General features: G+C 50.4%; 2 non-coding genes across 2 annotated transcripts; both read left to right on the plus strand.

Moving 5' to 3' along the window:
• The first annotated feature begins 955 nt into the window (after positions 1 to 955).
• On the plus strand, positions 956 to 1119 carry LOC119976951. The gene has a single exon (XR_005463104.1). It is a non-coding gene; the product is annotated as a U1 spliceosomal RNA (small nuclear RNA).
• A 14357-nt stretch (positions 1120 to 15476) lies between these two features.
• On the plus strand, positions 15477 to 15640 carry LOC119976835. Its single transcript, XR_005463014.1, has one exon. It is a non-coding gene; the product is annotated as a U1 spliceosomal RNA (small nuclear RNA).
• The last annotated feature ends 7301 nt before the right edge of the window (positions 15641 to 22941 follow it).

A 22941-nucleotide genomic window follows, 5' to 3' on the forward strand; every position in this document is an offset into this window, starting at 1 on the left:
TTGGACTGTGGGAGGAAACCGGAGCACCCGGAGGAAACCCACGCACACAGGGGGAGGACGTGCAGACTCCACACAGACAGTGACCCAGCCGGGAATTGAACCTGGGACCCTGGAGCTGTGAAGCATTTATGCTAACCACCATGCTACCCTGCTGCCTAATTCTATTTTTTTCAATTAAGGGGCAGTTTAGCGTGGCCAATCCACTTTGCCCATCTTTGGATTGTGGGGGTGAGACCCACGCAGACACGGGGAGAATGTGCGAATTCACATGGTCAGTGACCCAGGGCCGGGATTAAACCCTGGTTCTCAACGCTGTGAGGCCGCAGTGCCAACCACTGCGCCACCATGCCTCTGCACATAAAATGTATGACTTCAAGTAATTAAATTTCCACCGTGGGGAAAGGCATCTGATTACCGACTCTGCCAATACCACTCATAATGATATAATCCTCGGCGCTGTGTGTGTGTTGGATGTGTGTGTGCTGGGTTGTATCTACATTAACATTAAGCTGAAGCCTCAAAAAAGTCCTCCTCAGATTCTATCTCAATAATCTCCTCATGTCTCTAAAAACAATCATCCTTGTGACTCTAAAAATGCCCTACTCAATTTTTCTGTCTCTCCCAGTTTCAGAAAAATTAATTCTTTCTTTGCTGAACAAAACTCGGCAGAGGTTTTAATTCCAAAAACGGTCCCTCAGTTTGACGGACAGGGACGTTAAGCGGCGGTTCACCTCCTTTTAAGGACAATATGCAAATGAGCTTAGCGGGCTTTTTAGGAACGGATGTCCTACTAGAGAGGAACATTCCAACATTTGTCAGAATAATACAGAAGTTCCGGCTTTTCTGGTGAGAGGCAATTGTAAGTAAAGCAATAGTTTGGCGGTGTAAATGCAGTAAGTGTGAGTGTAAGATGTGATGTGTGGTGTGGGCTTGGAGGCTGTGAGCGTTTTTAAGCATACTTACCTGGCAGGGGTGAAACCATGATCAAGAAGGTGGTTCGCCCAGGACGAGGCTAGCCCATTGCACTTCGGGTGTGCTGACGCCTGCGATGTCCCCAAATGCGGGATACTCGACTGCAAAATTTGTGGTAGTGGGGGACTGCGTTCGCGCTCTCCCCTGATTTACAAATCAAAAATAGAACTGCTATTCACCGAGTAACCAATACGACGCTGAACTCTTTTTAGAGCTATCTTTGCTGCAATTATGTATTTTTCCACCCAGTAATTGACTACGTCCATTATTTTGCTCCCTTCCATTGTCACCGGACAATTATTCGTTCTGCTCGTAGTTTGCATCCTCTTTATTTATCCATCTTTGCCAAGAATCTATCCACCTTTGCCTTGAAAATATTCAAACTCGGAGTCTCATGTGATTTTTTTTTAAAATAATTTTTATTGAAAATTTTTTTTACATGAAAATATTTACCCCAACTAACTATAGAATATTACAAAATATTCCCTCTTAACAAATATCCCCCCCCCCCGCCCGAACTCGCGCGCGCGTTGTCCCTCCCCCCCCTCCCCCCTCCCCAAAAACAAACAAAGCAACAATCAACATCAAACATGAACTGCGAGCAAATTTGCCCGCCTTTCAACCGTAAATAACCCACCACAACCGTTGTTGCCACCCCCCCCCCCTCCCCTCCCCCCTGGGTTGCCGCTGCTGCGACCTCTGTACCCTATCTCTGAGCCAAAAAGTCGAGGAAAGGCTGCCACCGCCTGAAGAACCCTTGTACGGTACCCTCTCAGGGCGAATTTGACCCTTTCCAACTGAATAAAGCTTGCCATGTCATTAATCCAAGTTTCCACGCTTGGGGGCCTCGCGTCCTTCCACTGTATTAGTATCCTTCTTCGAGCAACTAGGGACGCAAAGGCCAGTACTCCGGCCTCTCTCGCCTCCTGTACCCCCGGCTCCACCCCAACCCCAAAGATCGCAAGCCCCCATCCTGGTTTGACCCTGGATCCCACCACCCTCAACACCGTCCTTGCCACCCCCTTCCAGAACTCCTCCAGTGCCGGACATGCCCAAAACATATGGACATGGTTCGCTGGACTTCCCGAACACCTGACACATCTGTCCTCACCCCCAAAGAACCGACTCATCCTTGTCCCCGTCATATGGGCTCTATGTAGCACCTTAAATTGAATGAGGCTAAGCCTCGCACACGAGGAGGAAGAATTAACCCTCTCCAGGGCATCAGCCCATGTCCCATCCTCTATCTGTTCTCCCAGCTCCCCCTCCCACTTGGCTTTCAGCTCCTCTACTGATGCCTCCTCCGCCTCCTGCATTACTTTGTAGATGTCCGATATCCTCCCCCCTCCGACCCAGACCCCCGAGAGCACCCTATCACTCGCCCCCCTACTGGGGAGCAAGGGAAACCCTTCCACCTGGCGTCTAGCAAATGTCTTCACCTGCAAATGTCTAAACATGTTTCCCGGGGGAGCCCGAATTTCTCCTCCAGCTCTCTCAGGCTCGCAAACCTCCCATCTACAAACAGATCCTTCAGCTGCCTGATGCCCACCCTGTGCCAGCTCTGAAATCCCCCGTCCATGTTCCCCGGGATGAATCTATGGTTCCCTCTTAACGGTGCCTCCATCAGACCTCCCACTTCCCCCCTGTGTCGCCTCCACTGCCCCCAGATCTTGAGGGTGGCCGCCACCACCGGGCTCGTGGTGTACCTTGTGGGAGGGAGCGGCCATGGCGCCGTTACTAGGGCCCCCAGGCTTATGTTGCCACAGGACGCCCTCTCCATTCGTTTCCAAGCTGCCCCCTCCCCTTCCATCATCCACTTGCGCACCATCGATACATTTGCCGCCCAGTAATACCCCGAAAGATTGGGTAATGCCAGCCCTCCACTATCCCTACTCCGCTCCAAGAAGACCCTCCTCACCCTTGGGGTGCCGTGCGTCCACACGTAGCTCATGATGCTACTCGTCACCTTCTTGAAGAAGGCCCTAGGGAGGAAGATGGGCAAGCACTGAAATAAAAACAAAAACCTCGGGAGGACCGTCATTTTAACGGACTGCACTCTGCCCGCCAGCGACAGCGGCACCATGTCCCACCTTTTAAATTCCTCCTCCATCTGTTCCACCAGCCTGGAGAAGTTCAGCTTGTGGAGAGTCCCCCAGTTCCTTGCCACCTGCACCCCTAAATATCTAAAACTCTTTCCTGCTCTCTTAAACGGGAGTCTCCCGATTCCCTCTTCCTGGTCCCCTGGGTGTTTCACAAATACCTCACTCTTGCCCAAGTTTAGCTTGTACCCCGAAAAGTCCCCGAATTCTGCTAGCAGTTCCATCACCTCCGGCATTCCCCCTTCTGGGTCTGCCACGTATAGCAGCAGGTCGTCCGCGTATAGCGATACCCGGTGCTCCTCCCCGCCCCTTGTCAGCCCTCTCCACCCCCCTGAGCCCCTCAGTGCCATCGCCAACGGTTCAATTGCCAGTGCGAAGAGCAGGGGGGACAAGGGGCACCCCTGTCTGGTCCCCCGGTGGAGCCCAAAATACTCCGATCTCCTACCATTCGTCACTACACTTGCCGTCGGGGCCGAATAGAGCAGCTTCACCCATTTAATAAATCCCTCCCCAAATCCAAACCGTTCCAGCGTCTCCCACAGGTACTTCCACTCCACCCTATCAAATGCTTTCTCCGCGTCCAATGCCACCACTATCTCCGCCTCACCCTCCACTGCCGGCATCATGATGACGTTTAGCAGTCTCCGCACGTTCGTATTAAGCTGCCGCCCTTTCACAAAACCCGTCTGGTCCTCGTGTATCACCCCTGGCACACAATCCTCTATCCTGGTAGCCAGGATCTTTGCCAGCAACTTGGCGTCCACATTCAGGAGCGAGATAGGCCTATATGACCCACACTGCACAGGGTCCTTGTCCCGCTTCAAGATCAGAGAGATCAGTGCCTGCGACATTGTCGGGGGCAGAGCCCCCCCCTCCCATGCCTCGTTGAAGGCTCGTACCAGCACAGGGCCCACCAAATCCGCATATTTTTTGTAAAATTCCACCGGGAACCCGTCTGGCCCCGGCGCCTTCCCCGACTGGAGTCTCATGTGATTGTTGCAAAGTTAAGAAGTTGACTGTATTTTTGTGCTGCTTATCTTGCAATCCTTTATTTTGTCCTAGTTCACATTGTCCTGGTCATGCCACCCATCTGCACTGGCCTTTGGAAAGAGCACCCTACTGAAGCCCGCATATCTATCCTATCCCAGTAACCCCCACTTAACATTTGGACACTAAGGGCAATTCAGCATGGCCAATCCACCTAACCCGCACATCTTTGGACTGTGTGAGGAAACCGGAGCACCCGGAGGAAACTCATGCAGACAGGGGGAGAATGTGCACACTTCGCACAGAGAGTGACCTAGCCGGGAATCGAACCTGGGACCCTGGAGCTGTGAGGCAACAGTGCTAACCATTTTACTACCGTGCTGCACTCATGTTTAACTTTTCCAGGGATATATGTCTTGCGTTGGGCATCCTGATTGGTATTTTTGCGAAGAGGAACTGTGATAATTTGTAGGAATCCTCATTTGATTGTGGCAGTCAGGTAGGGCTGGGCGGGGGGGGGGGGGGGGGGGGGGTGGGGGGACCCAGACTGCAGTGGCATTGTTGCCGGTGAACAGACTTTCGCTCTGTGTACTTCCGAATGAGTGCCGCTATTGAGTATGTTTTTCTGGATGAGGATCTTGACTGTATTTCAGGTCTTTAGAGCTCAGTTTGAAGATTTGCGAGTTATCCTTGGGAGAATGGTGGAGGTGCATGAGACTGCTTGAATTCGAAAGGGCATGTTCCCTTTGAGTCGTAAAAATCCTATTATATAGGGCAGCATGGTGACACAGTGGATTAGCCCTGCTGCCTCACGGCGCTGAGGTCCCAGTTTCGATCCCGGCTCTGGGTCACTGTCCGTCTGGAGTTTGCACATTCTCCCTGTGTTTGCGTGGGTCTCGCCCCACAACCCAAAGATGCGCAGGGTAGGTGGATTGGCCACGCTAAATTGTACCTTAATTAGAAAAAATTAATTGGGTACTCTAAATTAAAAAAAAAGAAAGCACTGCTGCCTCACGGCACTGAGGACCCGGGTTCCATCCTGGCCTTGGGTCTCTGTCCATGTGGAGTTTGCACATTCTCCCCAAGTCTCACCCTCACAATCTAAAGATGTCAATTTAGGTGGATTGGCCACACTGAATTGCCCCCTAATTGGAAAAAAAGAATTGGGTACTCTAAATTTATTTTTAAAAAGATCCTGTTGTATGGCATGTTGCCTATCCTGACAGGTTTGGGAGGCAGAGGCTGGACAAGGTGTGTCCGTGAGCCTGATCCCTGTCAAGAAGTGGGAGGCGAGTTCCCGATTGAGAATGAAAAGTGGGCGGCGCAGTGGTAGCACTGCAGTCTCACGGCGCTGAGGTCCCAGGTTCAATCCCGGTTCTGGGTCACTGTCCGTGTGGAGTTTGCACATACTCCCCGTGGGTCTCGTCCCCCACAACCCAAAGATGTGCAAGGTAGGTGGATTGAACACGCTAAATTGTCCCTTAATTGGAAAAAATGAATGGGGTTCTCTAAAAATGTTTTAAAAGTATGAAAAGTGGTTGCCATGCTTTAGTCGTCTTGATTTGGAGGCTGGCTGCATCAGGCTTCAAGAAGCACAGAGTATTTGATTTGAGAGGCCTGGGGCAATTTGGGCCCGCTGACCACTAGCCTTGTGCTGTTCCATTCTTGGTGCTTGTCTGAGGGGTTGGCGGTGGCCGTTTGTTGAGCCATCCCCCCAGCTGGGGCCCAGGGTGGTTTGGCTGACAGAGCGGCAGCATGGTGGGAGTGAAAGTGCTTTGTTTGTTGGAATCTTTGCGAGATCCTGAGGAGTGTTCAATGACCCCGTCTTGGCTTTGGCCTTCTCAGGCAACATAGATGCTGTTATTATACCGCAATTCTTCTATAATCGTGGACGTTACTCCCTTGCGATTATGCTGTTAATTACTTATTGTTGTTTTTTTTCTCCTGCAAGGGTGTGTGAGCACGAGGCGGGTGTCATCTGTTATCTTCTGTTTGTAAAAATTAGATTGAGTTGATTTTGTGAAATGTGGTCTGTGCACAATTTTACTCCTTTCTGTCATTGTCATAATCCTTGTGGTTATGGGAGGGAGATGGTTTTTGTCACTCCCTTACCCCGTTTATAATGAAGATTAGTGGAGTCAGGGTGGGTTGATGGATGGATGGTTGGGTTGGAGTTGGGTGCCAGGGTTAGTTAAGTCCTCACTGGGATTGAGAATAGCCCCCCAGTTAGAGCTAACCGATCGGGTTTTTATTTTGGCTCCTTTTGTTGTTTTGAACTTAAGAATCTGGGCCTTTTTCCTTTGATGGGCTGGGTAGGTTATGTATCCTGGGGTCGAGTAGGTTCATTACTTTTTAAAATAAATTTAGAGTGCCCAATTCTTTTTTTTCCAATGGAAGGGCAATTTAGCATGGCCAATTCACCTAACCTGCACATCTCTTTGGGTTATAAGGGTGAGTCCCATGCAGACGCGGGGAGAACCCCACACAGACAGTGACCTGAAGATTTGGTCATAATCTGAACAAGTTGATGCCGGTCTTCTCTGTACAAATGTATGGAATGATGCTGCTTCTGTACTGGGCCTGAGACAGGGTATTGTGTTGTGTGGCAAACGTAATTCCCCTTTAGATTATCACAGAATCCACAGTGCAGAAGGAAGCCATTCGGCCCATTGAGTCCGCACCGGCTCTCGGAAAGAGCACCCCACCCAAGGTCAACACCTCCATCCTATCCCCATAACCCAGTAACCCCACCCAACACTAAGGGCAATTTTGGACACTAAGGGCAATTTGTCATGGCCAATCCACCTAACCTGCACATCTTTGGACTGTGGGAGGAAACCGGAGCACCCAGAGGAAAGCCACGCACACACGGGGAGGATGTGCAGAGTCTGCACAGGCAGTGACCCAAGCCGGAATCGAACCTGGGACCCTGGAGCTGTGAAGCAATTATGCTATCCAGAATGCTACCGTTCTGCCCAACTGGAGTTGGCGCATATTTTCTTTGTTCGTTACTTTTCATAAGAGTTTGGTTCAATTAGGCCTGCATTTCCTGGAGATGAGAAGAATGACAGGAGATCTGATTGAAACGTATAAAATTCTAACAAGACTGGACAGACTAGATGCAGGGAGAATATTTTCCCTGGTTGGGGAATCTAGAACCAGCAGATACAGTCTCAGGATGCGGGGTAGATCATTTAGGACTGAGATGAGGAGAAATTTCTTCACTCGAGGGGTGGTAACCTGCAGAACCCGTGATTGGTTCCTGCATGGGTGTCGAGGGGTTTGGTATCCGAGGAGAGGAGGCTGTGGTGTGTCATTACTGCTAGAGTTGAGGGAGATATATATTGGGGCACGTCCGTGCATGGCACGGAAAATCTATTCTGAGATCTCATGGTAATTGCGAGCTGAGCGGTGCTATTTCATCAGGTTTTCAGGGCTTCATCCTCTTTCTCCCTTGGTCTCTGGTGGGGCTATAGAGGCATTTAGCTATGTCTAATGATTGTATTGAGCCAGTCACATTGTTGTTCTCCTGCCCCCCTCATGCATGCTGGTCCTTGCCCATGGCGATGTATTGTTTTTGTAAATTTGTGTTGTTTGTTAAAATGCAAAACCTTAATAAACATTCTTGAATAAAATTATTCAAAGACTCCGCTTCCGCCATCTTTTGAGCAAGAGTTTTCCAAAGGCTCATGGTCCTCAGAGAAAAAATTTTGCCTAATCTCTGTTTTAAATGAGCAATCCCTTAAAACAGAGATCTCTAGTTCTAGACTGTCCCACAAGAGGAAACATCCTCTCCCCATCCACCCTGTCAAAACCCCTCAGGATCTTGTATGTTTTAATCACGTTGCCTTCAACTCCAGCAGAAACAAGCCGAGCCTGTCTAGCCTTTCCTCATGAGACAACCCACCCACCTCTCTCCAGTTATTAGTCTGGTAAAACGTTCCTGAACTGCTTCCAGCACATTTACATCCTTCCTTAACCAGTACTCCAAATGTGATCTCACTGGTGCCTGACAGAAGCAGGCCCACTTTTGTGTTCAATTCCCCTAGCAATAAATTATACCATTTGATTAGCTTTCCTAATTAATTGCTGTGTCTGCATACAAGCCTTTTTAAAGACAAACATTTAAGTACCCAATTCTTTTTTTATCCAATTAAGGGGCAATTTAACATGGCCAATCCTCCTACCCTGCACATCTTTGGGTTGTGGGGTAAGACCCACGCAGTCATAGAACATAGAACAGTACAGCACAGAACTTCGGCCCTCCATGTTGTGCCGAGCATTGTCCGAAACCAAGATCAAGCTATCCCACTCCCTGTCATTCTGGTGTGCTCCATGTGCCTATCCAATAACCGCTTGAAAGTTCCTAAAGTGCCCGACTCCACTATCACAGCAGGCAGTCCATTCCACATCCTAACCACTATCTGAGTAAAGAACCTACCTCAGACATCCCTCCTATATCTCCCACCCCGAACCTTATAGTTATGCCCCCTTGTAACAGCTACATCCACCCGAGGAAATAGTCTCTGAAAGTCCACTCTATCTATCCCCCTCATCATCTTATAAACCTCTATTCACGATGACAATGTAGAAACTCCAACGTTCAGTGACCCGGGCCGGGATCAAACCGGGTCCTTGGCGCCGTGAGGCAGCAGGGCTGACCACTGTGTCACTGTGCTTCCCGCCTGCTTACTGGCTTTCTGTGATTCACCTTTGTCATTTTCATTCACGCATCCACTTGTTCACTGGCCAGCAGAGGGCGGCGTTGCACCATTGTCCTGAGAAGCCAGAGAAACAGGCTTTGTGGAAGAAATGCTTTGACCACTTTTTCATTCGTTCACCCAGAAATAAATGACCTCCCATTGCAGCGGCCAGCTACTTCTAAAATGACTTTTACCCCCCAATGCCAAATCAGCTCCTGAAGTGATATTTTTCTTTTTTCTTCCGATAATAAATCTTGCCTTTAATTATTTGTCCAATTCCCTTTTGAAGGTTCACATTGACAGCAGCAGCTGGTTTACGATGTGAGGGGGAGAGAAGAGGTGAGGGAATGAACCTATACAGGTGAGTAAGGCTCCCCATCAGTCCAGCCTGGGTCTGCACAGAAGTGTGGATGTACGAAGGAATCTGGGTGTCCTTGTCAATGAAAGTGCAGCCAACAATTAGGAAGGCAAATGATATGTCGGCATTCATTGCAAGAGGATTTGAATTCATAAAACATACAGTGCAGAAGGAGGCCATTTGGCCCGTTGAGTCTGCACTTACCCATTTTAAGCCCTCACTTCCACCCTGTCCCTGTAACCTAATAACCCAATAACCTCTCCCAATCGTTTGGACACGAAGGGCAATTTATCATAGCCAATCCACCTAACCTGCACGTCTTTGGACTGTGGGAGGAAACCGGAGCACCCGGAGGAAACCCGCGCAGACACAGGGAGAACGTGCAGACTCCGCACAGACAGTGACCCAGCGGGGAATCGAACCTGGGACCCTGGTGCTGTGAAGCCACAGTGCTATCTACTTGTGTTACCATGCTGAAGTAGGAATGTCTTAATGCAGTTATGGAGGGCCTTGGTGAGACCACACATAGAACAGTACAGCACAGAACAGGCCCTTCGGCCCTCAATGTTGTGCCGAGCCATGATCACCCGACTCAAACCCACGTATCCACCCTATACCCGTAACCCAACAACCCCCCCCTTAACCTTACTTTTATTAGGACACTACAGGCAATTTAGCATGGCCAATCCACCTAACCCGCACATCTTTGGACTGTGGGAGGAAACCGGAGCACCCGGAGGAAAACCACGCACACGGGGGAGGACGTGCAGACTCCACACAGACAGTGACCCAGCCGGGAATCGAACCTGGGACCCTGGAGCTGTGAAGCATTTATGCTAACCACCATGCTACCCTGCTGCCCCAACACCTGGGGTATTGTGTGCAGTTTTGGTCTCCTTCTCTAAGAAAATATATACTTGCTATAGAGGGAGAGCAGCGGATGTTCACTAGGCTGACACCAGGATTGGCGGGTCTGTCCTATGAGGAGAGATTGGTTGAACTGGGCCTGTATTTACCAGAGATGATAAGAATGAGAGGAGATCTGATTGAAATGTATAAAATTCTAACAGGGCTGGACACGCAAAATGCAGGGAGAATATTTTCCCTGATTGGGAAATGTAGAACCCGCGGATACAGGGCGCGATTCTCCGAGGCCGCGCCACTTTTTCACCGCGATTCTCCCAACAGGCGAAATCGGTCCCGTCTGGTTCATCGCGGCGCAAGCCGGAGAATCGCCCGAGGCACCGAAAATGGTGATTCTCCGGTACCACCTCTATTCTCCGGCCTGGATGGGCCAAAGTCCCTACGGCGTGACCCCAGCTTTTATTAGTCGTGAGACAGTCGTGCTGGCTGACGTTGGCTGCTGAGGAGGTGAGCGGACTGTCCCGGAGTCTCCTCAGACTGGGGAAAGGTTCCCCAAGAAACTGCGGCCAATGGGGGGTCGCTGCGGCCAACAGCAGAGGGGATGGCCGCGGAGTGGCCCGTCGTTGCCACGCAGGCTGCAGGCCCTCATGGCCGGGATGTCCAGGGGGATGCCGAGGGGAACATTGACCCCTAAATGCTGAGGAAGGCACAGGATGCGGGCACTGATGTCGAAGTGGATGGGTGGGGGGAAGGAAGAGGAGGAGGAGGAGCCACTGATGGTGGAGCCAGGGCACCAGAGGCGGCCATCAAAGCCAATGAACTCTGCCTCCAGGCTACCTTTAACAATTTGATTCCTCCAGTCTATGTACACATTAAAAGCAGCCATTATTATTTTATTTTTTTAAAAATAAATTTTATTGAGATTATCAAAAACATATCAAAAACAGAAAATAACAACAAGAAAACAGTATTAACAACAAATGAAAAAATGAAATGAAAATCGCTTATTGTCACAAGTAGGCTTCAATCAAGTTACTGTGAAAAGCCCCTAGTCACCACATTCCGGAGCCTGTCCGGGGAGGCTGGTACGGAAATCGAACCGTGCTGCAGGCCTGCCTGGTCTGCTTTAAAAGCCAGCGATTTAGCCGAGTGAGCTAAACAACAAAAAGAAAAATACAATAACCCCCAAAACCAAACCCCCCCCTCCCCCCCAGTAACTACAAAAAGAAGAAATAGATAAGCACCCGGCATATTCAATAAACACATATACACATTTCTCCCTCCCCCGAAACCCACCCCCCCCCCCCCCCGGGGTTGCTGCTGCTGCCGGCCTATTTTCCTACCGTTCTGCCAGGAAGTCCAGGAATGGCTGCCACCGCCTAAAGAACCCCTGTACTGATCCCCTCAGGGCAAATTTCACCCTCTCCAATTTGATGAACCCCGCCATATCATTGATCCAGGCCTCCTCGCTTGGGGGCCTCGCATCCTTCCATTGAAGCAAAATCCTCCGCCGGGCTACTAGGGACGCAAAGGCCAGAACATCAGCCTCTTTCACCTCCTGCATTCCCGGCTCCACTGCAACCCCAAAAATTGCGAGTCCCCAGCCTGGCTTGACCCTGGATCCCACTACCCTCGACACCGTCCTTGCCACCAAAATTACCCCAGCGCTGGGCATGCCCAGAACATATGGGCGTGGTTCGCTGGGCTCCCCGAGCACCTAGCACACCTGTCTTTGCCCCCGAAAAACCTACTCATCCTCGTCCCGGTCATGTGGGCCCTGGCAGCACCTTGAACTGTATGAGGCTAAGCCTCGCACTGGAAGGGGAGGAATTCACTCATTTCAGGGCACATGCCCACGTCCCCTCCTCAATCTCCTCACCCAGCTCCTCTTCCCATTTACCCTTCAGCTCCTCCACCGAGGCCTCATCCACCACCTGCATGACGTGGTACACGTCCAAAATCCTCCCCCCTCCAACCCACACCCCCGAGAGCACCCTGTCCCGTACCCCACATAGGGGCAGCAGAGGGAACCCCTCCACCTGCCACCTGGCAAACGCCCTAACCTGCATGTACCTAAACATGTTCCCCGGGGGAGCCCAAACTTCACCTCTAACTCCCCCAAGCTCGCGAACCTCCCCTCCACAAACAGGTCCCTCAACCTCCTAATATCTACCCTGTCAGCCAAGAAACCCGCCATCGATGCTCCCTGGAACAAACGGGTGGTTCCCCTGTATCGGGGACTCCATCGAGCCCCCCACCTCCCCCCTATGTCATCTCCATTACCCCTAAATTTTGAGGGTAGCCGCCACCACCGGGCTCGTGGTATACCTTGTTGGAGGGAACGGCAATGGCGCCGTTACCAGCACCTCCAGGCTTGTGTCCACGCAGGACGCCATCTCCATCCTCCTCCATGCTGCCCCTGCCCCATCCATTACCCACTTATGCACCATCGCTGCTTTGGCAGCCCAATAGTACCCACAGAGGGTGGGCAACGCCAGCCCCCCCCCATCCCTGCCCCGCTCCAAAAACACCCTTCTCACCCTCGGAGTCCCATGTGCCCATACAAATCCCGTAATACTCCTGTTGACCCTCCTAAAAAAGGCCTTCAGGATATGGATGGGGAAAAACCTCGGGGGCACCGTCATCTTGACGGACTGCACCTGCCCGCCAGCCACAGCAGCAACATGTCCCATCTTTTAAACTCCTCCTCCATTTGCTCCACCACCCTAATGAGGTTAAGTTTGTGAAGGGCCCCCCAGCTCCTAGCCACCTGGACTCCCAGGTACCGAAAGCTCCTCCCTGCCCTTTTCAGTGGGAGCCTACCAATCCCCTCCTCTTGATCCCCCGGGTGCACGACGAACAGCTCACTCTTACCCAGGTTGAGCTTGTACCCAGAAAAGCCCCCAAATTCCCTAAGGATCTTCATCACCTCCGGCATTCCTCCCACTGATTCTGCCACATATAGCAACAAGTCATCTGCGTATAATGACACTCGGTGCTCCTCCCCACCCCGCACCAGACCCCTCCAATTCCTCGACTCCCTCAACGCCATGGCCAGGGGCTCAATTGCTAACGCAAAGAGCAAGGGGGACAGGGGACTCCCCTGTCTCGCCCCCCGGTTGTAGAAGTCAGGTATTTTAAATACACTTAATATAGGTAAGAAGACTGTTTAAGACAGAAATATTAAATCCCAGTTTCAAAATGAAAGAAATATACAACTTCCAAACTCAGACATATGTTTGGGAAAAACAGAACCACTGATAAAAACATCACATTCTTTCAAGGGCAGCAGCAAAATCCCATGGGTTTTAAGGTGGTATAATCAAAGGACCCATTGTTTTGATTTCTGGCCACTTGTGATAACAGCCTGAACCACATTCCATAACGTATGCAAGCTGAAACATCTTAGACTGTGTCAAAATACAGTTTCATTTATATTTTCGAAATAATAGCATGATGAGATGACTAACGTCTCAATTGTTGCAGATAAGCAACAATTGGAAGTGGCGTTGCATTGGGAGGATGGATGGCTTTTTATCAAATCAAACGTGTTTTGAATATAGCTTAAACCAATTAGGATGTATGAGTCGGGGAGTGCGTGCTGGTCTGTGCTTCTGCATTGGATGTCTGTGTGTGTGTGGATATACCGTGAGTGTGTGTTGGTTTGCATGTGGAGGAGTGTGTGTTGTGCGGGGGGTGTGGGTATGTGTGTGATCAGGGGTGTGTGTCGTGGAGATGTTGTATTGGTGCGTATGTGTGTGTGTGTGAGTTGGGATTATGCGGGGGGTATGTATGTGTGTTGAGTGTGTCGGTATGTTGCATGTCAGGTGGGCGGCTCGGTGGGCAGTGGCACTGCTGCCTCACAGCGCCAAGGTGCCAGGTTCTATCCCGGCCCTGGGTCACTGTCCATGTGGAGTTTGCATGTTCTCCCTGTGTCTGCTTGGGTCTCACCCCACAACCCAAAAGATATGCAGGGTAGGTGTATTGGCCACACTAAAGTTTCCTTAATTGGAAAAAATGAATTGGGTACTCTAAATTTATTAAGAAAAACAAATGTGTGTCTTGTATACTGTGTGTCAGGGTGATTGTATTTACTGAGTGATTGCAGCAATGTCTCCAACCCAACCACACACCGAAATTAAATAAAACTGGATTCAAATCCTAAGATACTACACCGGTACAACCGAAAGTACTCCGATCTCCTCCTATTTGTGGCTACGCTCGCTATCGGGGCCTCATATAACAGCCTCACCCAACTGATAAACCCCTCCCCGAACCCAAACCTTTCCAGCATCTCCCACAAGTACCCCCACTCAACCCTATCAAAGGCCTTCTCCGCGTCTAATGCTACCACTATTTCCGCCTCCCCTTCTACCACCGGCATCATTATAACGTTCAGAAGCCTACGTATATTGGTGTCCAGAGCATCCATTATTATTGCCGTACCTTTCATGCAAGCCCCTGTATTTCCTGGTTTATACTGTGTTCTACTGTAAAACTTCAGTGTGAGGACCTATAGATTACTCCTACCAAGGATGCCTCTTGACATCACTATCATATATGCTCTCCCTCACCTCTCCGGACAGCAGGTTCCAAACCTCACTACTCTCTGTGTAAAAAACCTGACCAACATCTCCTCGAAACTTTGCTTCTCATCATATTATTATTTGTTTGAATATATTGTAGAGTAACCTAATTCTTTTTTTTTTTCAATTAAGGGGCAGTTAGCGTGGCCAATCCACTTTGCCCATCTTTGGGTTGTGGGGGTGATGACCCACGCAGACACGGGGAGAATGTGCGAATTCACATGGTCGGTGACCCAGGGCCGGGATTAAACCCTGGTTCTCAACGCTGTGAGGAGGCAGTGCCAACCACTGCGCCACCATGCCTCTGCACATAAAATCTATGACTTCAAGTAATTAAATTTCCACCATGGGCAAAAGCGTCTGATTACCCACTCTGCCAATACCACTCATAATGATATAATCCTCGGCGCTGTGTGTGTGTTGGGTGTGTGTGTGCTGGGGTTGTATCGACATGAACGACCTGAAACCTCAAAAAAGTCCTCCTCAGATTCTATCTCAATAATCTCCTCATGGCTCTAAAAACAATCATCCTCGTGACTCTAAAAATGCCCTACTCAATTTTTCTGTCTCTCCCAGTTTCAGAAAAATTAATTCTTTCTTTGCTGAACAAAACTCGGCAGAGGTTTTAATTGCAAAAACGGTCCCTCAGTTTGACGGACAGGGACGTTAAGGGGCGGTTCACCTCCTTTTAAGGACAATATGCAAATGAGCTTAGCGGGCTTTTTAAGCAACGAATGTCCTACTAGAGAGGAATATTCCAACATTTGTCAGAATAATACAGAAGTTCCGGCATTTTTGGTGAGAGGATATTGTCAGTAAAGTAATAGTTTGGCGGTGTAAATGCAGTAAGTGTTAGTGTAAGATGTGATGTGTGGTGTGGGCTTGGAGGCTGTGAGCGTTTTTAAGCATACTTACCTGGCAGGGGTGAAACCATGATCAAGAAGGTGGTTCGCCCAGGACGAGGCTAGCCCATTGCACTTCGGGTGTGCTGACGCCTGCGATGTCCCCAAATGCGGGATACTCGACTGCAAAATTGTGGTAGTGGGGGGACTGCGTTCGCGCTCTCCCCTGATTTACAAATCAAAAATAGAACTGCTATTCACGGGCTTACCGATAGGGCGCTGAACTCTTTTTAGAGCTATCTTTGCTGCAGTTATGTATTTTTCCACCCAGTAATTGCTTACGTCCGTTATTTTGCTCCCTCCCATTGTCACCGGACAATTATTAGTTCTGCTCTTAGTTTGCATCCTCTTTATTTATCCATCTTTGCCAAGAATCTATCCACCTTTGCCTTGAAAATATTCAAACTCGGAGTCTCATGTGATTGTTGCAAAGTTAAGGAGTTGACTGTATTTTCTTGCTGCTTATCTTGCAATCCTTTATTTTGTCCTAGTTCACAGTGTCCTGGTTTTGGCCGCCCATCGTGCACTGGCCTTTGGAAAGAGCACCCTACTGAAGCCCGCATGTCTATCCTATCCCCGTAACCCCTACTTAACATTTTCGACACTAAGGGCAATTCAGCATGGGCCAATCCACCTAACCCGCAATCTTTGGACTGTGTGAGGAAACCGGAGCACCCGGAGGAAACTCATGCAGACAGGGGGAGAATGTGCACACTTCCGCACAGAGAGTGGACCTAGCCGGGAATCGAACTGGGACTCTGGAGCTGTGAGGCAACAGTGCTAACCATTTTACTACCGTGTGCTGCACTCATGGTTAACTTTTCCAGGGATATATGTCTTGCGTTGGGCATCCTGATTGGTATTTTTGCGAAGAGGAACTGTGATAAATTGTAGGAATCCTCATTTGATTGTGGCAGCCAGGTGGGGCTAGGGGGGGGGGGGGGGGAACCCAGACTGCAGTGGCATTGTTGCCGGTGAACAGACTTTCGCTCTGTGTGCTTCCGAATGAGTGCCGCTATTGAGTATGTTTTTCTGGATGAGGATCTTGACTGTATTTCAGGTCTTTAGAGCTCAGTTTGAAGATTTGCGAGTTATCCTTGGGAGAATGGTGGAGGTGCATGAGACTGCTTGAATTCGAAAGGGCATGTTCCCTTTGAGTCGTAAAGATCCTATTACTGTATATAGGGCAGCATGGTGACACAGTGGATTAGCCCTGCTGCCTCACGGCGCTGAGGTCCCAGTTTCGATCCCGGCTCTGGGTCACTGTCCGTCTGGAGTTTGCACATTCTCCCTGTGTTTGCGTGGGTCTCGCCCCACAACCCAAAGATGCGCAGGATAGGTGGATTGGCCACGCTAAATTGTACCTTAATTAGAAAAAATTAATTGGGTACTCTAAATTTAAAAAAAAAGAAAGCACTGCTGCCTCACGGCACTGAGGACCCGGGTTCCATCCTGGCCTTGGGTCTCTGTCCATGTGGAGTTTGCACATTCTCCCCAAGTCTCACCCTCACAATCTAAAGATGTCAACTTAGGTGGATTGGCCACACTGAATTGCCCCCTAATTGGAAAAAAAGAATTGGGTACTCTAAATTTATTTTTAAAAAGATCCTGTTGTATGGCATGTTGCCTATCCTGACAGGTTTGGGAGGCAGAGGCTGGACAAGGTGTGTCCGTGAGCCTGATCCCTGTCAAGAAGTGGGAGGCGAGTTCCGTATTGAGTATGAAAAGTGGGCGGCGCAGTGGTAGCACTGCAGTCTCACGGCGCTGAGGTCCCAGGTTCGATCCTGGTTCTGGGTCACTGTCCGTGTGGAGTTTGCATATACTCCCCGTGGGTCTCGTCCCCCACAACCCAAAGATGTGCAAGGTAGGTGGATTGAACACGCTAAATTGTCCCTTAATTGGAAAAAATGAATGGGGTTCTCTAAAAATGTTAGAGAAAAGTATGAAAAGTGGTTGCCATGCTTTAGTCGTCTTGATTTGGAGGCTGGCTGCATCAGGCTTCAAGAAGCACAGAGTATTTGATTTGAGAGGCCTGGGGCAATTTGGGCCCGCTGACCACTAGCCTTGTGCTGTTCCATTCTTGGTGCTTGTCTGAGGGGTTGGCGGTGGCCGTTTGTTGAGCCATCCCCCCGGCTGGGGCCCAGGGTGGTTTGGCTGACAGAGCGGCAGCATGGTGGAAGTGAAAGTGCTTTGTTTGTTGGAATCTTTGCGAGATCCTGAGGAGTGTTCAATTATCCTGTCTTGGCTTTGGCCTTCTCAAGCAACATAGATGCTGTTATTATACCGCAATTCTTCTATAATCGTGGACGTTACTCCCTTGCGATTATGCTGTCGATTCTAGACTGTCCCACGAGAGGAAACATCCTCTCCCCATCCACCCTGTCAAAACCCCTCAGGATCTTGTATGTTTTAATCACGTTGCCTTCAACTCCAGCAGAAACAAGTCGAGCCTGTCTAGCCTTTCCTCATGAGACAACCCACCCATCTCAGAGATCTCTAGTTCTAGACTGTCCCACAAGAGGAAACATCCCTTCAGCCCTCCATGTTGCACCGAGCATTGTCCGAAACCAAGATCAAGCTATCCCACTCCCTGTCATTCTGGTGTGCTCCATGTGCCTATCCAAAAATCGCTTGAAAGTTCCTAAAGTGTCCAACTCCACTATCACAGCAGGCAGTCCATTCCACACCCTAACCACTCTCTGAGTAAAGAACCTACCTCAGACATCCCTCCTATATCTCCCACCCTGAACCTTATAGTTATGCCTCCTTGTAATAGCTATATCCACCCGAGGAAATAGTCTCTGAATATCCACTCTATCTATCCCCCTCATCATCTTATAAATCTCTATTCACGGTGACAATGTAGAAACTCCAACGTTCAGTGACCCGGGCCGGGATCAAACCGGGTCCTTGGCGCCGTGAGGCAGCAGGGCTGACCACTGTGTCACTGTGCTTCCCGCCTGCTGACTGGCCTTCTGTGATTCACCTTTGTCATTTTCATTCACGCATCCACTTGTTCACTGGCCAGCAGAGGGCGGCGTTGCACCATTGTCCTGAGAAGCCAGAGAAACAGGCTTTGTGGAAGAAATGCTTTGACCACTTTTTCATTCGTTCAGCCAGAAATAAATGACCTCCCATTGCAGCGGCCAGCTACTTCTAAAATTACTTTAACCTCCCAATGCTAAATCAGCTCCTGAAGTGATATTTTTCTTTTTTCTTCCGATAATAATCCTTGCCTTTAATTATTTGTCCAATTCCCTTTTGAAGGTTCACATTGACAGCAGTAGCTGGTTTACGATGTGAGGGGGAGAGAAGAGGTGAGGGAATGAACCTATACAGGTGAGTAAGGCTCCCCATCAGTCCAGGCTGGGTCTGCACAGAAGTGTGGATGTATGAAGGGATCTGGGTGTCCTTGTCAATGAAAGTGCAGCCAACAATTAGGAAAGCAAATGATTTGTCAGCATTCATTGCAAGGGGATTGGATTTCACAGAACATACAGTGCAGAAGGAGGCCATTTGGCCCATCGAGTCTGCACTGTCCCATTTTAAGCCCTCACTTCCACCCTGTCCCTGTAACCTAATAACCCAATAGCCTCTCCCAACCGTTTTGGACACAAAGGGCAATTTATCATGGCCAATCCACCTAACTTGCACATCTTTGGACTGTGGGAGGAAACCGGAGCACCCGGAGGAAACCCACTCAGACACGGGGAGAACGTGCAGAATCTGCACAGACAGTGACCCAGCAGGGAATCGAACCTGGGACTCTGGCGCTGTGAAGCCACAGTGCTATCCACAATGCTACCGTGCTGAAGTAGGAATGTCTTACTGTAGTTATGCAGGGCCTTGGTGAGACCACACCTGGGGTATTGTGTGCAGTTTTGGTCTCCTTATGTAAGAAAGGATATACTTGCTATAGAGGGAGTGCAGCGGAGGTTCACTAGGCTGACACCAGGATTGGCAGGTCTGTCCTATGAGGAGAGACTGGTTGAACTGGGCCTGTATTTACCAGAGATTATAAGAATGAGAGGAGATCTGATTGAAATGTATAAAATTCTAACAGGGCTGGACACACAAAATGCAGGGAGAATATTTTCCCTGATTGGGAAATCTAGAACCAGCGGATACAGGGCGCGATTCTCCGAGGCTGCGCCACTTTTTCACCGCGATTCTCCCAACAGGCGAAATCGGTCCCGTCTGGTTCATCGCGGCGCAAGCCGGAGAATCGCTCGAGGCACCCAAAATGGTGATTCTCCGGCACCCCCTCTATTCTCCGGCCTGGATGGGCCGAAGTCCCGACGGCGTGACCCTAGTTTTTTTTAGTCATGAGCCAGTCGTGCTGGCTGACGTTGGCTGCTGAGGAGGTGAGCGGACTGTCCCGGAGTCTCCTCAGACTGGGGAAGGCTTCTCCGAGAAACTGCGGCCAATGGGGGGACGCTGTGGCCAACAGCAGAGGGGATGGCCGCGGAGTGGCCCGTCGTCGCCGCGCAGGTCCTCATGGCCGTGATGTCCAGGGGGATGCCGAGGGGAACATTGACCCCTAAATGCTGAGGAAGGCACAGGATGCGGGCACTGATGTCGAAGTGGATGGGTGGGTGGAAGGAAGAGGAGGAGGAGGAGCCACTGATGGTGGAGCCAGGGCGCCACAGGCGGCCATCAAAGCCAATGAACTCTGCCTCCAGGCTACCTTTAACAATTCGATTCCTCCAGTCTATGTACACATTAAAAGCAGCCATTATTTTTATTTTTTAAAAAATAATTTTTATTGAGATTATCAAAAACATATCAAAAACAGAAAATAACAACAAGAAAACAGTATTAACAACAAATGAAAAAATGAAATGAAAATCGCTTATTGTCACAAGTAGGCTTCAATCAAGTTACTGTGAAAAGCCCCTAGTCGCCCATTGCGGAGCCTGTGGGAGGCTGGTACGGAAATCGAACTGTGCTGCAGGCCTGCTTTAAAAGCCAGCGATTTAGCCGAGTGAGCTAAACAACAAAAGAAAAATACAATAACCCACCAAACCACCCCACCCCCCCCCCCCCCCCCCCCCAGTAACTACAAAAGAAGAAATAGCTAAGCCCCGGGCAGTATTCAATAAACACATATATACATTGCTCCCTCCCCCGAAAACCCACCCCCCCCCGGGGTTGCTGCTGCTGCCGGCCTATTTGTCATACCGTTCTGCCAGGAGTCCAGGAAGGCTGCCACCGCCTAAAGAACCCCTGTACTGATCCCCTCAGGGCAAATTTCACCCTCTCCAATTTGATAAAACCCGCCATATCATTGATCCAGGCCCACGCTTGGGGCCTCGCAAACTTCCATTGAAGCAAAATCCTCCGCCGGGCTACTAGGGATGCAAAGGCCAGAACACCAGCCTCTTCACCTCCTGCACTCCGGCTCACACTGCAACCCCAAAATTGCGAGTCCCCAGCCGGCTTGACCCTGGATCCCACCACCCTCGACACCGTCCTTGCTACCCCCACCAAAATTACCCCAGCGGGGCATGCCCAGAACATATGGGCGTGGTTCGCGGGCTCCCCGAGCACCTAGCACACCTGTCTTTGCCCCCGAAAACCTACTCATTCTCGTCCCGGTCATGTGGCCCTGTCAGCACCTTGAACTGTATGAGGCTAAGCCTCGCACTGGAAGGGAGGAATTCACTCATTTCAGGGCACCTGCCCACGTCCCCTCCTCAATCTCTCACCCAGCTCCTCTTCCCATTTACCCTTCAGCTCCTCCACCGAGGCCTCATCCACACCTGCATGACGTGGTACACGTCCGAAATCCTCCCCCCTCCAACCCACACCCCGAGAGCACCCTGTCCCGTACCCCACATAGGGGCAGCAGAGGGAACCCCTCCACCTGCCACCTGGCAACGCCCTAACCTGCATGTACCTAAACATGTTCCCGGGGGAGCCAGCTTCCCACTCTAACTCCCCCAAGCTCGCGAACCTCCCCCTCCACAAACAGGTCCCTCAATCTCCTAATATCTACCCTGTCAGCCAAGAAACCCGCAATCGATGCTCCCTGGAACAAACGGGTGGTTCCCTGTATCGGGACTCCATCGAGCCCCCTACCTCCCCCCTATGCGTCTCCGTTACCCCAAATTTTGAGGGTAGCCGCCCCCCACCGGGCTCGGGTATACCTCGTTGGAGGGAACGGCAACGGCCCGTTACCAGCGCCTCACAGGCTTGTGTCCACGCAGGACGCCCTGCTCCATTCCTCTCCATGCTGCCCCTGTCCCATCCATTACCCACTTATGCACCATCGCTGCGTTGGCAGCCCAATAGTACCCACAGAGGGTGGGCAACGCCAGCCCGCCCCCATCGCTGCCCCGCTCCAAAAACACCCTTCTCACCCTCGGAGTCCCATGCGCCCATACAAATCCCGTAATACTCCTGTTGACCCTCCTAAAAAAGGCCTTCGGGATATGGATGGGGAAAAACCTCGGGTGCACCATCATCTTCACGGACTGCACCCTGCCCGCCAGCGACAGCAGCAACATGTCCCATCTTTTAAACTCCTCCTCCATTTGCTCCACCACCCTAATGAGGTTAAGTTTGTGAAGGGCCCCCCAGCTCCTAGCCACCTGGACTCCCAGGTACCGAAAGCTCCCTCTGCCCTTTTCAGTGGGAGCCTACCAATCCCCTCCTCTTGATTCCCCCTGGTGCACGACGAACAGCTCACTCTTACCCAGGTTGAGCTTGTACCCAGAAAAGCCCCAAATTCCCTAAGGATCTTCATCACCTCCGGCATTCCTCCCACTGAGTCCGCCACATATGCAACAAGTCATCTGCTTATAATGACACTCGGTGCTCCTCCCCACCCCGCACCAGACCCAACCTCCTCCTCCCTCAATGCCATGGCCAGGGGCTCAATTGCCAACGCAAAGAGCAAAGGGGACAGGGGACACCCCTGCCTCATCCCCGGTACAACCGAAAGTACTCCGATCTCCTATTTGTGGCTACGCTCGCTATCGGGGCCTCATATAACAGCCTCACCCAACTGATAAACCCCTCCCCGAACCCAAACCTTTCCAGCATCTCCCACAAGTACCTCCACTCAACCCTATCAAAGGCCTTCTCCGCGTCTAATGCTACCACTATCTCCGCCTCCCCTTCTACCGCCGGCATCATTATAACGTTCAGAAGCCTACGTATATTGGTGTCCAGAGCACCCATTATTATTGCCGTACCTTTCATGCAAGCTCCTGTATTTCCTGGTCTATATTGTGTTCTACTGTAAAACTACAGTTTGAGGACCTATAGATTACTCCTACCAAGGATGCCTGTTGAACATCACTATCATGTCTGCTTCCACCACCTCCCCCGACAGCAGGTTCCACACGCACTACTCTCTCTGTAAAATACCTGACTCACACATCTCCTCGAAACTTTGCTTCTCATACATTATTATTATTTGTTTTGAATATATATTTAGAATAGATATAGATATAGAAGATATAG

The sequence above is a fragment of the Scyliorhinus canicula genome, chromosome 13 (genome assembly GCF_902713615.1).
Source record: "Scyliorhinus canicula chromosome 13, sScyCan1.1, whole genome shotgun sequence".
In the NCBI taxonomy this organism is placed as follows: Eukaryota; Metazoa; Chordata; class Chondrichthyes; order Carcharhiniformes; family Scyliorhinidae; genus Scyliorhinus; species Scyliorhinus canicula.